Genomic DNA, 21,520 nt, shown 5'->3' on the forward strand with positions numbered 1-21,520 from the left:
GCATCAATGATGCCATAGTATCTTTAGACGAGAACGATAATTTACAATTTTCAAATGAAATTAATAAGACGACTAAATTAAATTTAAAATCAAACAAAATTTAAGCAAATCAAATTAAATTAAAACATATTAAAGTCAAATTGAAACAAATCAGATTATAGTATAACGACATCGAAAAAAAAATCAATACTAACTATTTACAAGGAAGTGGGATATTAATTTGGATTTGAATCCATGTCTGCGAGTTTCACCTTTTACTTCAGTGGGGCGAGAGTTCCAATGTTTTGCTGCTGGACGCGAGATTCATTTTGGGAATATAATAATTGTTGTTTGTTGCCAGGCGGATTGGGTAACTGTGGGGCATGGCTTCAAGGTAACAATTTATGTTATGTTCAAAATGGTTATGTTTTAAGTCAAATACAGAAAGAGAAGTTTGAAGCTTGCAAAGTTTATACACATCTGAAAGCCGAAGTTGTTGAAATAGGAGAGCTGTATGGGCATGAAAATGAGAAAAAAAGTAAATAAACGAGCAACTTTCTTTTGGAGAAATAGAACTGGTTTGAATAATGATGGATATGTGTTACCCCATATCTCCAGACAATAGGTAATTTGTGGTAAAATTGATGATTTATAAAGAAGGAGAACTAATTTCCTGGAGACGAAGTGTTGAATTTTTGATAGTAGTCCAACTTTGTTGGCAACTGACATTGTTATTTTTCCCATATGGGTTTTCCAGTTTAGATGCTGATCAAATATTATGCCTAAATAATTATAGGAACAAGCGCCCTGGACAGGTAACTTCCCAGTGCTTAAAGTGTCCACTGTGGTAAATGACCGTTGTGGTGTACTAATTAACATATGTGTTTTGTGTACATTGATAGTGAGCTGGTTTGCACTACACCATTCACAGACTCTCTGAAAATAATCATTAATATGTAAGAAGTTAATAGTGTTATTTTGAATGGACCGAAAGAGAGTAGTGTCATCAGCAAATAAACGTACGTCAAAATCATTGGTACAATTGACAATATCATTATAATAGATTAAGAATAAAATAAGGCAAAGAGTCTATCCTTGTGGAACTGCGCATTTCATATTATTGTACGAGGAGAGGGAATTATTAATTTGGACACATTGCTGGCGATCTCAAAGGTAATTTTTGAACCGTTGTAGCGAGAGACCCCTAATACCACAATTAGAAAGTTTATGGAGAAGGATTTTGTGATTAATAGTGTCAAAAGCTTTTTTAAGATCAATGAAAATTCCGAAAGTAATGTAACCCTTGTCCATGTTATCAGCAATGCTTGTTACCAGGTCAGCTATGGCGAGTTTGGTGCTATGTTTTCTCCGAAAATTGAACTGTTTGTCTGAAAGTATGTCTTATTTATCAAGGAAGTTAATGAATTGTTTATTAACAACAGATTCATACACCTTACTGTCGCATACGACTTGTTTACCCACTTCCGTGTGACTGAGAATGTTCTAGAACCGTACTGTGTCTGGGTGGAATTCTTAGAAGTTGGTTGAATAGGTAATAGGACATTATAGAAGGCAATAGAAGGTAATGGAACATTCTAGAAATTTATAGTAAGTTCCAGACTCATTATGTATGCTGATGTAATGGTCTATTTATAGACAGTGTGGGTATATTTAGGGGAGTTGTTCAGCACTGCCATCAGATCGGAGATCTCGTTGAATTGTATTGGAGTTTAAGTATCTAGTTATTGGAGTAGTGGAGTTTTACCGCGTTATTGTACTTGATGTTTGCAGAGTATAATAATACCAGTACCAGCTGAAACCTCATCTGTTGGCTCCGTGTTCGTATTTTATCATCGCCGCCAGGGAAGTCTTTTTGTTACTGTTGCCATTTTGGTATTTGAACCATCACACCTGTACTATACCAATTACGGTAATATTACGTTGCGTGTGACACTTACTAAGAACTGGAAGAATTGAAATCGAACGATAATTACTGGCCTTACTTACCATTTTCGAAAATAGGAGTTATTTTCAGTTGGTCAGGGAAAATACATTGGCTCAGTGAACAATTAGTAATGTGGGCAAAGGGGCGAGCAATAATACTGGATTTTATCCTGACCAGCAGATTTATTAGGGTTCAATTTAATGATTTCAGTTAAACTGTCAGCCTCGCAGACAGGGCGATAAAAGAAAGAATTAATTTGATTATTGTTAAGATAGTTTCTAAAATCACTAGCATTAGTTATATCATAGATTTTAGAATGAGAGGGACAGGCAACTACAGTGTTTCTTTTGTTTTAACCTGGGTTATAATCCTCCAAATAATCTCACAATCCCATTAACGAATAAACAACCATCTGTTTATTTGCACTGACGGCAGCACTCGCGCAAAACGCGTGAGCTTCACTGCGTGACCAGCTGAGCGACGGTCATGAATATGCTAATTGTATGTTAATGAGTTTTCACTGAGTATCAAAATGGCGGCGATGTTAACATCGATGTTAGATCCTTCCGAGTTTTTTTGATGTTTTCTCTGAATTTGACGACTGTTTAGATGATAGTTGGAGTACGGAAGAAGGTTTCAATGCAGATTTAAGTGACGATGATATTCTAGTGAAAAAGCCCAATAAACAAATGCCGTGACCTCAGTTACCTCGAACAGTACATAGTCGCGGGTTCTGAAAGGAAGAGTTTTCAATGTGACATTTGTAGCAAGCAGTTTACAACGAAACATGGATGTAAAAAACACATACTGAATTGTCATATGATTACAGGTAGGAAATAAATAATTATTTATTTTAAGTAAAAATCCGTTTTTTCTTTCATCAGACTAGTTTGCTTTTCTCCAAACCCTTTTTTGTAAGCGACGCTGCCCGGTATTCAATGAATCTTCAGAAATTAGCCAGGATTCCCCATAGCCCTAAAAGTATTGACATGGCGTGTGTATAGCATTTGGTATTATTATAAAATATGACAGTTCAGTCTCCCTTGTTCCTATGTTTGTTTACCTGTTCGTATGTGCAGTATTTTTGAAACTAATAGTTCATGTTTTCACTCAAACATACTGGCAACCACTGACCAAAACGAAGTGTCAAATAATGAAAGTGGGAAGAAACAAAGCTTGACCAAATTAATTAAAAGAAAGTATTTTTTCTATGTGTATCCAAAGCTCAGTTGAAAAATGGAATTAGTTTACTCATTGAAAATTGTGTATCTCAACTATGGACTGTCATTTTGTAGACATCAATGATATAATATATAACTATATTATAATTCACCACTTCTGAATTTATAGCAACAATTTATAAATTTGTGTGGTTCTTTTTGCCTATAGAGATACCACCTATACCAGTTTACAAAATGAAAGATGCCTTCAAAGAAGGAACTACTTTGTTCACTGCTGCTATGAGATTAGCATCCCGCGATGTTACCAATAGCAAAATTCTACCTGGTATGGCTGCACTCAGGAATGCCTTAAAACTTATGATTGAAAGAGCTGAGACAATGACAGACGAGATTACAAGTATGATCAGGGTACTGTGGCCTGTCATTGTAGCCGGTGACTTACTACGATTATTTTCCAGTCGCAGAGAGAACATTTTCAGAAGATTCCATCAGAAAAGACTGTCACAAGATTTGAGTAATTCTATGCGTCTACTGTGTTTGAAAGCTGGTGCAAATACTACAAGTGTTATAACTATCTGTCTGACGTGCTTTTAGTTTGAGGAGCTTCTAATGAGAAGGGATAAGGCTGAGACGCATGATAGCTGTAGTACGATCAAGATAGGTAAAAATCGAAGAAAATATCCTTTGGCATGCAAGTGGCTACATACCAATGGCTCTCTCCAAACAATTAAAGAAACTGTTGTTACAGCATTATCTAAAATGAGTTTCAAACCAGCAGTCTGACACCTTTTTGATGTATACAACGGAGTGGGTGGAGAAAGAAAAACGTGGTGGATTGTACCAAATCAACGACAAAACTTATTTACTTTTCAGAAGATGTGAGCATTTTATCAGACTCAATTCTAACACACTAATTCATCACAATGAATCAATACAGCAGGCTGTAATTAATGCTGTACTCAATGACAGAGTTGCTTTGTCATATTGGTCGGACTTGGCATCAGATTTGGAGGAAGATTCATCACTTGAACTCTTAATAATGTGTCTCAAATTGTGGGTGAACACAAGTGGACATTCCACTGCCAGAAAATTGATTGAAGAGTTTAAGATTACTGAGGCTAAATCCAGACAGTCGAAAAGGAATTCGTCAAGAATTGAAAGAGCTTCAAAATTGATGGCCTTTCTTTTAAACCCAAGCTTGTCAGTTTGTAAATATAGCAATAAACATTATCCATCTTATATTTGTTGTCTTTATATACCTGCCACTGTATTTGCTCTATTAGTATTGCACTTCTCATAGATGTACAGATACTGGTTTTATTTTGAATGAGTGTATGATGCAAAAGACAATACTCTGTAAAATAAAGTTATTTTATTATTTTACATACAAAGAGCGAGTACATTTCTAATTTTCTACAATTATTGATTGAAGTATGAAAAAACAAGACTAGGCCAAAAAAATACCTGTGGCAAGAGATATCCCAAATGCTTGAATTCTACATGATGACCCTTTGAAAATGTAATCCAAAAAGCATTGTATTCTAGTCACAGGCACTATACATATTTATTTTGAGGAAAATTACAAAACGTATAGAAAAGGCATACTTTGTTTTATTATTGGTAAAACAATAATGAACTTTTGATTGGAATTAGAAACAATTGATGTAAATGATAATATTTTGGATAATTAGAAAATGCATCTCCAAAAAGTACCAGGGTTCGTTGACCTTTTAGAGGTCATGGATCAGGCCATTAACATTTATTTACGATGCCGACGAATAAGTGGTGTATATTTGTCTGTGCATTCCAAAATACGATTCCAAAGGATCCTGATTGAATTTCTCTGAAAGAATACATTGTACACCAGGCTGTTGCAGTAAGTATCTGGTAACTTCAACAAAAGAGTATACTGTAGTATAAACGAGAAACAAAATGGTTAACACAAATCTTAACTAAAATAATGGTCCACCGGTGTTCTTCCCTAGGCATTTAGCAGTTTAATTTCGTAGAAATTCTAATGTGTGGGGAAAATAACGTACATTACTGATCATATATTCACAGTAGAAGTGCATGCTTTCTTTCAGCAATATAGCATCGATTAGCAATATCTTTATTACATGTCATTTGAATGACACGCATGAATTTTACTCTATATAAATTAAAGTTGAACATATGTGGGTGCCACCATCTTGGACAAAAATACAAATGTTTCTATTCTCAACAGTGTATCAGGCTTGCATGAAAGTGAAGGCATGTAATAATAACTTACCTAAAATACCTAAAATAAAAGAACCATGTTAGAAATACAAATCCCTTGGTGTACATTTCATTATCTAAAATATAGCTACCCAATTGGAACAGAATATTAATTAATGACTTGCCTGTACTGCAAATTTCACTTTCATTCGTGAAAATGATGTTAAGTGCACATGTTCAAACTTCAACTTGTTGCATAGAAAGAGACCACCTCTACTCAGATCAGCATGGTATAAATCCACAATAGTTTTCCAACTTATGTTTTCTCCATTCTAAAAAGAGATGCATAACAGTATCATCAGAATAATGCGTTGCGTTAACGTGTAATTCCGAGTCCGGGAAGCATCCGGTGAGCACACGTCTCAGTCGTATTATGATAGGCCTAAAGGCGTTGTGTGCGTTTGCGATGCCATTGTCCCGCATACAAAGTTCATAGAGCTTGTAAATTAACCTAAAATACTGTGCCATTGTCTTCAAAAACACCTATTAGCATCTACATTTTACAATGGAACATGTGAAGTCCCGTCTGAAGTACAGCGAGACAGTCAATACTGAGACAAGTAGAATGCACTGTGACCTGCTAATTTAACTGCCTAAAACTTACAATGTCACCCAGGGCAATTTTTCTCCAAAAAATCACTAACAAAACTGGTACGTGAAATACACTATTTTTCCTAATTTTATTGGTAACGAAATCATATTCTAAACAAAGTAAAAACGATCACAACTGCTGAGCAACAAATCACGGTTGCGCAATCCAGTCATGCTGTTTTACAATTGTTGATTATTACTCAGTAGTGATTATAATAATGTTAAAAAAAAAAAACTTCGTTTAGTCCTAAGCAAATAATTCCGGTCGCAAATTAACGCTCGATGCTGTCGAGTATCCGCCATGTTCCTAGACTTGCTTGTAGTCTGTTGTGATTACGATGCAAAAAAGTACATATATAATGCCACTGAGCGTTCTAATAATTAAATATTTATACTGATTTCACAAAATCATGCAGTTTGATTATTCTTGTACTGTGAGTAATATTGCCTTGGTGGTCGAGACAAAGCATGCCAATAACAAAATACATGAAACAATGAATGAAGTTAACACATCACTCCAGAAAAACAATATGGTTTTCACACATTTTTAAGCAGTCTGGAAATTTAACAACAACTGCATTTAAAAAAGGACTCCCATACAAAAAAAATATTTTTTGAAAGTTTCAAGCAGGACACATAAAGAAAGAAAATTAAAACAAACGGGGTCAGCCATTTGCGATGTAAGCTGACTTTCACACGTTTCCAAACAGTTTAGAAAATTCAGAATTTCGACTTTTGTAAAGCAAGTAATCAAATTAAAATACCCTGATTACTTCGAAAATAGTATGATTTAAGTGACAAATACGATAATGCAAACAAAAAGAGTTTTTATTTTCCCGAAAACGGGCCAAAATGCGGCAGTCGCAGGATAAGTGTAGCCAACATTGGTCACCATCGAGAACACGCACATAAAATCAGCCGAGTAGTTAATTTTATACTGGTGAAAAAACGAATTGTAACTCTACGTATATCAAGTGTCACTTACCTAATAACCAGTACCAAAAAAAAAAAAATGGATCTTGTATTGAAATCTAGTAAAAATTCGATGTAATAAGGACAATCACTGAAAGACGTGTTGCAAACTGCGCGGCCGATCGATTGCGAGTGACGTCATACGGTACCCTTAGCTTGATCATTTGTTTATAACTGTAGGAACCCACGTTGCACGCCGGGTGTCGTGAAATCCTTTGTTTTATAATCCAGTTGCCTGTCCTTCTCATTCTAAGGTCTATGGTTATATTAGCTGCGAGGTTAAGGCCAACATTGGTTAATTCTTAATATCAGCACTACTGATCAGGGGTGTACCATCTGCTGAATTTAATTTAATTTAATTTAATTGGGATGGAAATACCTTCAATTTTGTTTAGGATTTCGTTAATAATTTTCCACCTTTTATTGGTATTGCCATAAGCAAGTGAAAATTTACTTGAGTAATGCATTTTTTTAGCTGACTGTACGATTTATAATTATGTTTTTTGTTAATAGATTTAATTAGCCCTTTGGTCAACCAAGGCTTACGAGCTGAACTCCTCTTCTGGAGTTTCTTAAACTTGAGATGTTCTGATGTAACGTTCAAAAAGATGTCATAAAATTGTGTGTAACAATTCTAACATGCTTCCTGGCATAAAATCCGAGGGAAAACTTTGACAGGAAAAAAGACCTGATTATTCTGGCAAATGGCCTGTCTAATATAGGTAATCCATGTGGACCTCTCTCAGATGTATTCTTTTATGATGATATATTCAATTCTCTAATTTTGTTGAATATTTTTGTCATTTTTGGTAAAAAGTGAAATTTTTGACTTCTTGCTAAAAATAGAAAGTCCAGTTGCTTTGATACTATATATAGTGTTCATTTTCTTAAGAAATCTTCAGTTCTTTAATTGAAATGTGCATTGCTTACAGTGGAGCTATCTCAGCTGAAAGACTGCATGTTTAAAAAAATATGATTATTATTACAAATACAAGCTGCGAATACCTAACTCCTAATTATTTTAGTATGTATTTTTTTGGTGTATTCAATTTAGCTCCTAAATCCTAAATCCACCAGTATATAAAAAAAATGATCGACCAGCTCTTATGGACAGAGCACTTAATAAGATCGAAAGTGATGAGAGTCTGAAAATTGCTACTGCTGTCATTACAAAAGTAGTCTGGTTTTACATTTTCTGGGCGATTTGACCTCTCAGTTATGTAGTACTAATTCCGCAGGAGGGTGGCCAGAATTTTCTTGTTCAATTTAGTTGTTATTGTCAGAAGACATATAGATACAATTAACCAACATATGCAGTTGAAAAGGGAACAATGACACAACTTAGGCTTGCGCTTCCACCTCGCTAACACTGCTTTGCAGGATTTTTTTCATAGGCTACGTCGACGGTACACAAGACATTCATCACTGTTCTTGATGACACGAGGGTAAATGCAAGTGATGAAAACCCTAACATTTCATGCCTGAAAAAAAGGAACAGTGGGGCATTTGTTCGTGTTTGATCAAAGTTATTTATTTTTCAAACAGATAGAACATGTCTGTCAACAACTATAAAGCAGCTTCATAGTAGAACCAATTTTCAGGAACCACTTGTCACAGAAAACAGTTGCCATCACCAAGTATGGAATCAGCAATTTTGGGTCCCAATAAAAAATGTTGTCCCTGAAAATGAATAGCAGATTTTCGTGGAAATACAGATTAACTTTTTCGATTTCCGATTTGCCAAGTCGTATTAATCTGTTGAAACTAATCTACAGAAGACTGCAACTCCCATGCACAAAAAACATCAAGTGCAATCCCCAGGATTGAAATATTCCTCTCTTTATGTCCGTCTTTACCAAGTTTTGTCACACGTGTTCAGATGACAATACAAATAAAAAAAAGCTTACAAAGAACCCCCGTGTGCTGAGAGTATTGGAGACGAGACAATGGAACAGACCATCTATGTACCAAGTTTCATTGAAATATGATGATTCGTACTCAATATATCAGTGGGAGAATTGAAAATCAACTAATTATGCAAATTAGGTTATTAATATGCACAAATATTTACTTCAAAACAGTGGATCTCTGCATAGTCCTAGAGTATCTATGTTCAAAATTTCATTGGAATGTGATTACTACTTGAGATATCAAAAGCTAAAAATTAATTAATTATGCAAATTAGGTAATTTATATGAGCTGATATTACCCTAAAAACTACCAGGTCTGTGCAGTGTTCTATGACATCTATTTACCAAATTCCAGTGAAATAGTATTCTTATAGGACTACTATAGAAATCAAATAGTAACCTTATAGGAATACTAAAGCAATCCAAAAGTATTCTAAGAGCAATACTGAAGAAATCTTATAGTATTCTGATAGGACTACTCTTAGAATTCCTATAGGAATACTTTAGTCTTATCCTATATGAATCCTAAAAGATCCTTCAATATTTTGGCCCCAATAGTATTCTGATAGAACTACTTATAGAAATCAAATAGTAACCTTATAGGAATACTAATGCAATCCAAAAGTATTCTTAGAGCAATACTGAAGAAATCCAATAGTTTTCTTATAGGGATACTTAAGGAATCAAAATATTATTCTCATAGGAATACTTAAAGGGGAGCAGAAGTCTGGCTTTTGACACTCTGTACATGAAATTTGAGATCTATGAATGAATTCTGTTGATAAAAACAACTTGTATGTGCTGCGAAATGTCCTAAATATGGGGTATAAAACGGGCTGTGAAACAAAATAACATGAAATGACACCCCAGTCGGGCGGCACATACCTGTATTGCACTTCTATGCAAGTAGCCCCCCCCCCCCGGTATTATTTCATGCAACGTTCCACAATGTGCCACAATGGAATCCGATGCACTGTTCGATTTCATCATTGTACATGCACAAGCATGGTAGGTTTCTGTGATCAAATGGCTTCTAGTCAGTGAAAACGTATGCTGTCTGAGTGTTGTGTGAAGGATAAATAATTTAGAAAAGTGCGACTTGCAATGCTCTGTATAGTACACAAATTTAAGTTATTGTCTTTACCTATAATTGCATTTACTTTCTCTTGAGGTAACTTCGGTTTCTCAACTTTTCCTACATGAGCATTGGATTGTTTGCCAGTTAATGATGATGTAGCCATTGTTTTTCGGCCAAATACAACAGACATGATATCCCTAGTGAAAGACTTGGCATCTGTTTTATTGCACTTTTTGAGAGCACTGTTTTCAACCTCAATGCAGTCTCCAATCTGCACCTAAATGATAACAAAAATGATGTTTTAAACAATGATGTATCTAAAAAGCCTTGCTTATTAAAGCAACACAAATATATTTGCACATAATTGACTTTTTTATTTGCTCTTGGACTCGTGTAAACACAATATGTAAATGGCCAAACTTATTTTGGGATAATGTACTTCTAGCAGGGTAAAAACATGTTATATCAACACAATCAACAAATTCATATAACAAAGACACACCTTAGCCGGTTTGTTCTGTATCACATCATGTTCCCTGAGAATAGACTGCTTTTAGAACAGTCTTGTGCTTTAATGTTGCATTACCACTGCGGCTAGCTTTTTCATAACTGCAATGAAGATTAGGTGCGCACTTCATAAACGCTTCCAGTTTCTTCGTCACAGCAGGTAGATCTACAACAAATTAGAACATTTATCTTGTTAAAGTAATTTTACTTAAACTTTACCACCAGCAATATATTTATTTCGTAGTAAGTTATGTAGTGTACAGTAGCAATGCTAGTATACAGAGTAGTAATGCAGAAAGTGAACTCAAACTCTATTGCCTTTAGTGATTCTTTGAGTGTTCTATTCTCATCTTCTACGAATTTAATTCTTGTCCTCAGTGTTAGCTTTTCTTCTTCGTCATCGTCATAGGCTAAAATGTTGATAGAAAAATCATTGCGTTATTCATCCCACAGAAATTAGGTATCCTGCACAGAAGAACAGGATATATAGCAATAGTTCATATTTTTACTGTTATTTTTCTATTAGTTTACTTTAACTTTCTTTTCTCCTGAATACGTTCCTACACTGTCTTGTTTGTTTTGCCTCTGAACAAGTACGTGCTCGTTTCTTCATCTGAATAACCAACAAAAAGAGAGCATAAATTCAGTGATAATATGATGAAACAGTAATTGTGATATGTCAAATGAATTTTGATCAGGTTAGATAAATACTTACAACCACATGTATTGAACAACTGTTGGAGAACATAGGGTGTAAAGATCACTAGTGAACTAGAAAATAAGGTGAGTATTGAGGTAGCTGAACACTGTGTTACCAGTAACACCAATCACAGCATATACTGGAATGAATGCACGCATTACCACACAATCTACATGGCAATTTAGTGCTTATCTTCATGTTTCTTTGACATCACACTACTGCCACTAGCAGCTTCACTCATAGTTAGGCTACTTGTACTTGCATGATCGCACTGATTACTTCCACTGTCTGCTGGAACAATTGTATCATTCTGATTTATGATCTGTGGCACACTGATTGTGGTTTCCATATTCGTCTCTAAATTTTTAAAGTTTTAATTATTATTATCATATCCCCCCCTACCGCAAAATAAAAAAAATAGTACAGATATGGAAAAATACGAAAAACATTTGATCAAAATATTGACAGGGTAAATTAGACAAGAGTGACTCTGCCTTGAAAATTATTTTTTTACCTGAATAAACATTTTCTTTGATAAACCAGAGTCAATTATTAATACATCGATTTCTTTGAGACGTCTCTTCGTTTCCGTCATGTCATCCAGATTCTCTATTCTTTGAATTAGTTCATCTGATTGAAAGCGCCCATTCATCAGCCCAAGGAATCGATGGATCGTAGTTCCATTACGTAAAAGTGTAGCTGCCATGCCTGTTAACGCAGTCATTGCAACCTTTATGGATCGCATTAATTTTCGTTAATTCCTGTAATCAATTTAGTTTGGCCTGTGCCTGCTTGGCCTGAAATAAAAAGGTTGTGGCCTTCATTTACTGCTGTCACGATGTTAAGTTATGTAGCCTAGGAAGTTAACTTTTTTGACCCAGTAATCCAGAAGCCAAATGCTGATAAGAAAAAAATATTTACCAGCAAGGTGCTGATAATTTTGAAATTTACTAGCCAATAATGAAGTCATTATTTTATATGTAAATAAAGCAAAATACAAAGGGTTAATTGGAGTGTACGAGTCTATTTCATTCATAATACATATAAGTTTGAACACTGTATACATGGAATTATATGCCATAAACAAGTCAACTCTATCTTGACAGTCATATCACAACTTTGTCTCGTGTGTTAATGTAGTTATCGCTACATTGAATTGAATCATCCTCAGCATTGGGGGCATATCCACGAGCGTAGACAAGCCAAACATGTTTGGTGTTTTAGTTTATTTTTCCTATGTAGGAGGAGTAACTCTAGGAAAATGACATCTCTCGCTTGGCACATTTTCATTTTTATTTTCATGTCTGTTTCCGTTTCACACTTATTTCACAGCCATCAGTTCATACCGGTAATTTAAGGTAGAGATGCAGTTTACTTGACATGTATTTTAATTAGGAAACCAAGATGACCTCCCTTGTCCACAAAACTATATAGTTTCGGAAAGCTTATTGTATGAATTTTAAAATTGTGTTAGTATTTCTTTTGTATGGACACTGTAGTTTGAAATATGCACAAAAAATATGCTTTTTGGTCAAAAGTGATTAAAAAGAATAACTTCTAAACCATGCTTCTGTTTCATGTCAAAAATGGTTTATGGGTACATCTGTTTACTATGAAGAAAGTGCCGTCTTGAAAACTGTCTACCAGTTGTCAATTTTGCAGGGCGGCAGCTCCAATTTCACTACTTCAAGTTTATGCATAAATTAACACCCAGGCTAGTTGTCTGTACGATTGTTGTAACACTGTTCAACCAAAAACAATGCCCCGACGGCGTTTTGAAGATAAACACATTGTCAATCATTTGTGAAAATTTCAAAACAAAAGGTCAAAGCGTCTGGGAGCTATTTTTTTTAAAGTGCACTAAATGTGCACTAAAAAGAAGCTGAGATAATTGCTAATTTGCATAACAATTCACTCAGTAAGAAGTTTGCTAATGCTCATAATTAAAATGGCTGTAACAGTTCCAAATGTCAATGTATTATCGTTTTGTTAAAAGTTAAATATAGTGCATAATATGGAGATCCCGTCATTTCTTTTTTTCACCATGTTTCTTTTTTTATTATTTATGTACAGCCTTGCTAAATCTTGCTAAGCATTCAAAAGAAAGAATGTTTGCATCTGTTATCTTTATTTTAAAATCGTTTTTTGAGTATGTTCCACTATTCACAACTCTACAAAATGTTAACAGTCTATAGCCAAGACTATTTGGATAAAACAAAAGCAAAAACAAAGTTTTCACTCCCAAGTGCCCACGAACCTGCATCTCTACCTTAAGAAACAAATATTAGAGAATAACAGTAGCTCAGATTAACACACAATCAAGAGCAGCTGAATTCAGCTTATAAACTAAATAGTTTATACGTTAAAAGAGTTTAAGTGTATATACCTGCTGCCACTTAAATTAATTGAAAATGGTGTCCCCAACATTCATTTACCCATTCCTTTTGAAGTAGTCAACCTCCAATGGCAAAACCAATGGTACACCTTAACCAAACTGTCTCCTTTCATGGTCCTTGTTGCCTGTGCAATACCATGATTCTCCAAAGAAATCAAATCTACAGATAATTGTATCACTTTTAATTACAGGCCTCAAAGTTAATTTTTTAGTCTGCCTGCTCAAATACCTATTTAACTTAATTTAGTATGAAAACAACAATGTTTTTCATGTCTAGTTGGGCAGGTGAAACCCACACAATATCTGCTCAGAGTAGGGCCCTGAATATTCATACAAAATTACAATATTTCCTGTATTAAGAAACTGATATCTAAAACTTACATATCATTGTTTCCATCAATATCAGGTTCAGCAGCTGCTTCATCATCATCAGGTCTGTTATGTAATTTAATGTGACATGTCGTTCTAACAGGGTGACGCCATTCCCTCAGCATTGCACCAATGTAGCTTTCATTAACATTGATGTATTGTGGTTCACTAAAAGTAAGAAAGTGAGAACATTTTAATCAGGATTTGTATGCTCAAATATACTGCATATATGAATGCTGTGACAATGATGTTGTCTTGGTATCCTGTCTAATATTAAAACATAATATGGATAATTTTATGAGGATCTCAGATTCTGTTTTCAATTAATGACATCATGGATACTGGTACATGTATCTATATATTACTATACTATGTCAAACTTGACACAAACATGTATACATCAATTTGAATAAAGGATGTGAGATTAAAACAATGTCTAATAATCAAATAGATGTATTAAAAATTAAAAAGTGAATTGAACTAAACATACTTCAAAATAGTTAACTCTAAAAAATGTGGAAAAAAACAAGCATAGTAAGTTAATGCCATTTAATGGCTAAACGTTACATGGAATGTAGTACTTAGTGGAATTGCAATCCAACAACTTTGTTAGATTGTGTGTGTTGGAATTCTAGGAAGAAATCTTCAATATCATCCGAGTCTTGCAGCTTTTATTTATATCAGTAAAAAACTGATTAAGAGCAGCTTGTGCGACGTTCACTTTTATTTCCTTGTCTGCTAACTGTAGTGTAGTATTTATGTTCAGAATTAAGGACTTCCTAGTTTGTTTCATTTTGTTTCAAGGACATCTTATCAGATTACTGGATCTATTATTAACTATTTTTGTTACATGAACTGCAGTGGTAACTTCGTGTTGATTGTATAGAAGTGACTCGTCAAACAGTGACTTGAGAGCACTCCGCCTACGTCATCAACTTGTGTAGCGGTGGATCGTTTGGTTATATGTAAATACATAGTGCTGTTAAAGCTCTTGGTGGTGGCATATTCCACCTTGCATGATAAACCACTGTTCTTGCTGTTGCATCGTGAAACCCTGAAACTGGCTTCTATAGATGTTGTTTTGTCAGATATGGTATACTTGACCAAAGGAAGCTGTGTGCAATCTTTCATAATTTTCTGCTCCACATGTAGACCTGACAGAACTTTGGCCATGACAGTAACCTATTAATAAGCAGGACATAGATAATCTATATTTTTTACATATAATACTAAAATGAAAGTGGAGATGTTTTTTTTTGCATTGCGCCACTTTGGAAAAATGCACTTCGTTTTTACTTATAAAACTGACTTGTGCATATAGAGAAAAATTGAAACATTGACAAAAACTGAACCTCGTATAAGGACAGGCATGCCTGCATAGCATATTAGGAATTGATTATATTGAAATCTATATGAAATTATCTGTTTAGTAAAGTTCAATTGAACCCAAATAAATTGATATGCAAATGTAAATGTTTTTATTCAACCACATTCACATTAAAAAAACAAGCAATCTCTCAGCTAATCTCACTACTGTACATATGGCATATTTAGAAAACAGCAATAAAATACAAGATGACCTTAAATATTCATTTAGAGAATAAATATGAGTCCATCTCGGGTATCTGCTTTTTATAACAAAATGGCCACCAGTGAGCCATTTTGAGTGCTACCTTCTTAATAGGTAATTAGTAGATAAATGATAATCACAGATTTCTAACACAATACAATCATGTCTTTCAATTATCCAAATGTTTAAGCAAAACCTGAGAAAAGACAAAACACTTCTATTCAGAGATTTACACACTGAACAATAAACATGCAGCCTGTCTGAGGGAGTCTTCGAAACTGCCTGTGAGTAATAAGTCGATGTTAATTGATACAAACGATCTTCAAGGAGTCGCGTGACCAACGGTTCGTTGCCATTCTTGTCGATACGTAGTGTCGAAGTATATGAACGTGTGGAAACGAAAGCTAAATGAAAGTTGAACTTTAATTGAAGTACAAACTTGTTGATGTGTTAATGTGTGTTTGTTGTATTTTGTTGAATTCACGAGCTAGATTAGTTACAAATTAAAAGGGGTGTTTGTTATATTTTAGGTTGCGGATCCAAAGCGTATTATTTTTTTGTGAATTGGTCATCTCGTAACACCTAGACAAGTAAAATCAGTAAAAGAGCCTCTGATGCTGCTAAAAGATGGTGAAATTCTCATTGTGGTACACAGAGAGTAAAAGGCCCTCTGATGCTGCTAAAAGATGACGAAATCCTCATAGAGGAGATGGCCGTGTACTGTCATGAATTTGTTTTCGCGTATCTGTTAACCGACTTAATTAACTGATTATTAGCGAATTGCTGTGTTATGTCTGTCATCGCGTAGGCCTATTTGAAGTTTTGGACGGAACTTGGCTCAGTGATTTGGAACTAATTACCAGATAACCACCGCTTTTTAGACTACTCATTCTGACAGTATATTCATAGTTATTAATGTAGTGAACGATTAATCAAAAGATATGACGTACTTAGTTTGATTGGCTTTATGATTGAAGTTTACGCCTTAGAGTCTTTTTACAGCTTTGTAATTGGTTAGAGTTTTGAAAATGAATAAAGAGAGTTTGAGTTGGTCTTGGCGAATACTCCACGACAGACGCAGTCCGAGAGAGTCTTGGGGCGAGCCTTGAGGCAGTCCAGTCTTGGGCGAGTCTTGGTTCAGTCTTGCGAGAGTCTTGGGGACTTTTCCCCAGGGCGCTGTGTCTTATATAGTGCTCCAAAAGATCGACTAAGACGAGAGTTGAAACGTATTTCGTTGTGTGTGTCTTATTTGACTGTAAAGTATAAGTGACTTTCCCGATCCCGTACCTCAAGGGGACGAGATATAGAGACGAGACGAGATCCCCCTGACACGTGTGGAGAACCCGTGGAGAAGAGATTTTACCCCTGACAGTACCACAATAAGATTATGGAACGCAACTGAAGTCGTTGTTTGTTTTTGCTCATTTCCGTATATTATACATTTGAATTGCCATACCCAGGTATGACTGAAACTGCCTTGTCTGTCATCCAAACAGAGTTCCTGAATGACAAAATTCATATTAAAGACCAAACGAAGAAATACAAGAAAGCCACTAAACACATCAGAGAATTCTGAATTTAAGGACTAGATAATGTATCTTCATTTCAAAATAAGACAAGTTTTCTTGTATTTCTTGTTTTTAGAAAGTATTTTCCTACAAAATTCTATTTCTAGCTATACTCCCAAATTACTTGTATCAGGAAAAAGGGGGTTCTCAAATTAAGATAAATCGTAAAGTAAGAAGAATTTCTAATACATGTGAGAATTTAAGACTAAGATTTTATTTCTTGCTCAAGAAGTTATTAAGAAAAGAAAATTCATGAATTGAGATTCACTTTTACTTGTCTTTTCTTCAAATAAGAAAATGAAATGAGAAATTCTTTTTCTTGATTCGGGAAAACTTTTTCTTGTTTCAAGATACACAATATTCCGAGGTACAAGTAATAATATCTAAGTATACTCCCAAGATAAAATGTATTATGAAAATTTATTTTGGATTAAGACAAGTTTTTTTTTAGAACTTAGACAAATATTTTAGCAGTGAAGGTATCAGGTCAGGTATGTACATATAACATATTGCTTCAAGCACTGAGACAGTCGCAGTTCCGTATTTGTAAACCATTTCAAATTCCGTTTTTTCGGGTTACATTTCAAGTTTTGTACACTACAGGTGCAGTCAACGGAGCTGTTCGTGAAAAAATATGTTCGCAAGTGATTTTTAGCGGGCAGGAAAAATAAAACATCTTCAGTGGGAGGGCATTACAAATAGGGAATTCCAGTAGGAGAAGATTTTTATTCAGAGGGCAGGCAAGTTCCATTTTTAGATTGAGCGGGTAAGGGCAAAATGCAGAATTTTCCGCCAATTGCCAAAGGGGAGGAATGTTTAGACTGGCCAAAGAGGAATAGTCCAATGGCGCTACTCACACCTACATGTAAAGCTAGGCTTTATGTTGCCCAGACGAGTCATTTGACTGTAACAATTAGGTACATTTCTCCAATTTGTAACAAATTCAAAACGCCGCGTTTCGCAACTCATCTCTTTCTTGAGTATCAACTCCTATTCAAGATGGCGGCCCCATCTAGAAAATTAGTGAAATCGCGTTTATCGTTTATACGCCAACTGATTGTGGTTCCCAGTCAGTCTATTAGCAATCTGGGACCGTGTGAACATTCGAAAGAAAATAATCACGAAATCGCCTGTTTAGTTGACTCGTTTTATACGATTAATACGTGAAGCTCTGAAAACGACCAAATCTGATAAAAGGAAAAGCCGCGTTGTCAGTATACTAATAAACTACCATGTGAACACTCCTAAAGTAAACATTTGCACAAATTTCCTTTAGGAAGTGTTAATCGCGGGATTCAAACGTTACACTTTGAAAGATATTTTTTTCCCCCGAGAATACTAACAGCGTAGCAATGCCACCATAGTTGTCTGACACCACCATGCTCAAGATCATTACCGTCATGACTGCTTTCGCACCTCTACTATTGTCTTCCGAGCTCCACGTAATGCTTAGAAAACTTGTTATCAATACGTTCAACTTGCTCCCCATCATAGCTGTTAACCTTTTGACTTATTTAAATTTACAGACCCTTTTAACAACGTTTTTACCGGTGAGGGCACTCTAATCAGAACGCTACGTTTATGTCAAGTTAACTAAAATACCGCGTTCTGAGTAGATCCCTTTTTAGTAAACCTTGTGTTTTTTAAGAAGCATAAATTCCACACATATAAATTTAAGCACATGCTCTTTATAACTTATACCTTATTTTCTATTCCAGGTTTAATCACATAGAAACATTACCAGCTATTTATTGCAAATGTAAGACTCATAATATATCTTTTCATTTCAATTCATGTTTTGCTAACTTACTTGGAATTATAGTCTATAGTTATTATCAATTTATCCATATAAATACAAAAACAGAAACATAAAATGATCATCTACTTCAAAATTAATCAATAATGCCTCAAATTTTTATCTTTTGTTAAGTCTACGATGTACAATAATAACTCCATTTGAACTATTAAATTTTCAATGATTATGAAATTGATGATTACACAAATGCAATGCAATACCTTTAAATATAATAACTAACATTTTAATATTTATAAACAGTTTTACAATGATATGTTCAATATTGTTCAATTCTTCGACTCAATACAATACATTTTTTTAAAACTTGGTGTAAATGACTTTCTATACTATTCTTTGGTCAAAATCAGTGGATTGTGCACAAACCAAAAATTCATTAGTAATTAATATTATATTTATTCATGTTTATATCCTACATATTGTAACATATCAAACATATTATTGGTCTAATCAAACTTATATATTTTTGTTATACAGGTGAAACCTTCAAGCAGTTTCAACGAATCAGCTGTAGGCTACGTACATCGCATTTCCACAATGAAAAAGGGGGAAAAAAGCAATTCTTCTCCTTTATTTAGATTGCAAAATGCTGAAGATGATAATGTGGGAACACAGGCAATCTGCTTCAGCCCCAAAAAGACTACTACTAAAAGAGTACCAAACAAATGCTGTTCCGATTACGGTAATATTACGATTAAGTAATATAAAAAAAGAAATAGAAAGTTCAGGTAACACAAAACTTGTGATACAAGATGCATCGAACGTAAAAGGCACAAAATCGACTTTCCCACCAAGTGGTGCATTCAAATGTCCTGAAATTAACCTGGAACCCATTAATGAATACCCAGTTGGAGATAGTGTGTATCAACCTAGATGCTGCATTATCAAAAATGTATGAAATAACCCAAATGGCTAGTTATAATTGCACACAGAAACGCAAAGTTTATGCAGTTTTTGGCCAACAAAAGTGCCCCATCATGTTATATAATGACCTCTGTCATTCTACAGAATTGTACAAGTCGTACCTTATTAGTCCATCAAAATTAAGAATAACAGAAGACGATGACAGGTACTTGACAACACCAGACACCGAGATAGAATGTAAAGAGGTGGATTATTATCAAGGGGCCTGTGAGGAACTGATAGAAGACATTCAATAATACAATCAAGGGGAGAGTGATCTCAATAAAAGAAATTCTACTATTTAATGAATGTATTTCTTGTGGTGCACACATCACAACAGACAACCACGATATCATCACTTGTACAAAGTGTGGTAATTCAACCTTAAAAGAACTGTGCAAAGAGAATGGAAAGATAATTTTCAATATGAAATCCAATGATTCTACTCTGAAAGAACTAACTGGTTTCCTGCCAGAATTCAACCAATTTCCTAACTATGTTGAAATTTTCAAAAACATTAAATATGCAGCAGGAACTTTACGCAAAGCAGGTCCACCTGTCCAATGCAGAAAAAAAAAAACACTGCAGTAATCACAAACATTAAGCACATAACTGGTGTATCGCCTGCTCAATATTGTCTCATCGTATTCTTCAGCTCAACTTGTAGTTACTGATGTACATGTATTTATACTTGTACTAGCACTTGTTGTAGTTATCTGTCTTTTTAGTTGTACTTGTGTAGTTGCGTTGTGGCTGTGCTTGTCGTATTAGTTGTACTTAGGCTTGTAGTTGCTGTACTAATTGAAATGTAGTTTAAACTTGTAGTCACAGCTGAATACACTAATACTGTATGTCAATATAAATGTAAATCATAATAAACAACTTTACAGCTCTCTATTGGGCCTTCAAATATTACCCAGGTTCCTCGTTATATTACCGATAATTCAATGTAATTATACATGGCTGACTGTCAGCCATCTGAATGATAAAAAAAACATCAAAACTGCCCATTTTCACCATTCCATAACTGGATTTATGTCAAACCTTCACATAATCTGTTAAAACTTGGTACCTTGATGCACATTATTTTTATTATATTTTTCCGATCTGAATAGTAAATTGAGAAGTACTGAGTCTGGTATAGCAGGTAAAGATGGCTGTGTACTGTTGTCTGCGGATGCCACAGTTAAGTTGTTAGGAATAAAGTAAACTGTAGCAGTGTTGCTGACTCTCTGTTTTACTACAGCAAATCATGCTTACAGTTTGTGTTTATTGTAAAACCCAGCAGAAGGGAGCAAGTTTGCGTACGGGAAATCTGATGTGTCTAGCTTGTGATTCGAAATGAAATGTCGATGCGATTGTCCAACTCCGACCGCACAGTCCAGACATGACGGATGACAGTCCAAGCAAAATCACAATGCAATCAATTACTTCAAGTCTACTTACAACCGATGAAGGGGTATCTACGTTAAAAAAGATCAAGTAAGTTTCGCTACCTCAATGGATTTTTTCAATGATCGGTTAGAAAAAACCCTGTGTTTCTGATCTTGAGAGATCGAACAAAGAGTTGAAAGAAACGAATGCCAAGTTACGTAATCGTGTTTCTGTATTGGAATCCGAGGCAGCTAAACAAAACCAATGCTCTCGTCGTACAAATCCAAAAATCATCAAGATTCGTGAACAGGACGACAAAGACACAGATAAATTAACTTTATCGGTTATGAAAGAAGTGAATCCAGAAATAAAGTTAGCAGACATAGACGTCACTCATCGCATTGGAAAA

At 34.8% G+C, this 21,520-nt stretch overlaps 1 long non-coding RNA gene across 1 annotated transcript; it reads right to left on the reverse strand.

Moving 5' to 3' along the window:
* Nucleotides 1–8,429: 8,429 nt before the first annotated feature.
* Nucleotides 8,430–10,575, reverse strand: LOC144357871 (uncharacterized). The gene is made up of 3 exons (XR_013421751.1): nt 10,415–10,575; nt 9,979–10,189; nt 8,430–8,604 (listed from the first exon to the last, which is right to left on the reverse strand). It is a non-coding gene; the product is annotated as an uncharacterized LOC144357871 (long non-coding RNA).
* Between the last annotated feature and the right edge of the window lie 10,945 nt (nt 10,576–21,520).

Source organism: Saccoglossus kowalevskii, chromosome 4, assembly GCF_978046115.1.
Source record: "Saccoglossus kowalevskii chromosome 4, keSacKowa6.1, whole genome shotgun sequence".
Taxonomy (NCBI): Eukaryota; Metazoa; Hemichordata; class Enteropneusta; family Harrimaniidae; genus Saccoglossus; species Saccoglossus kowalevskii.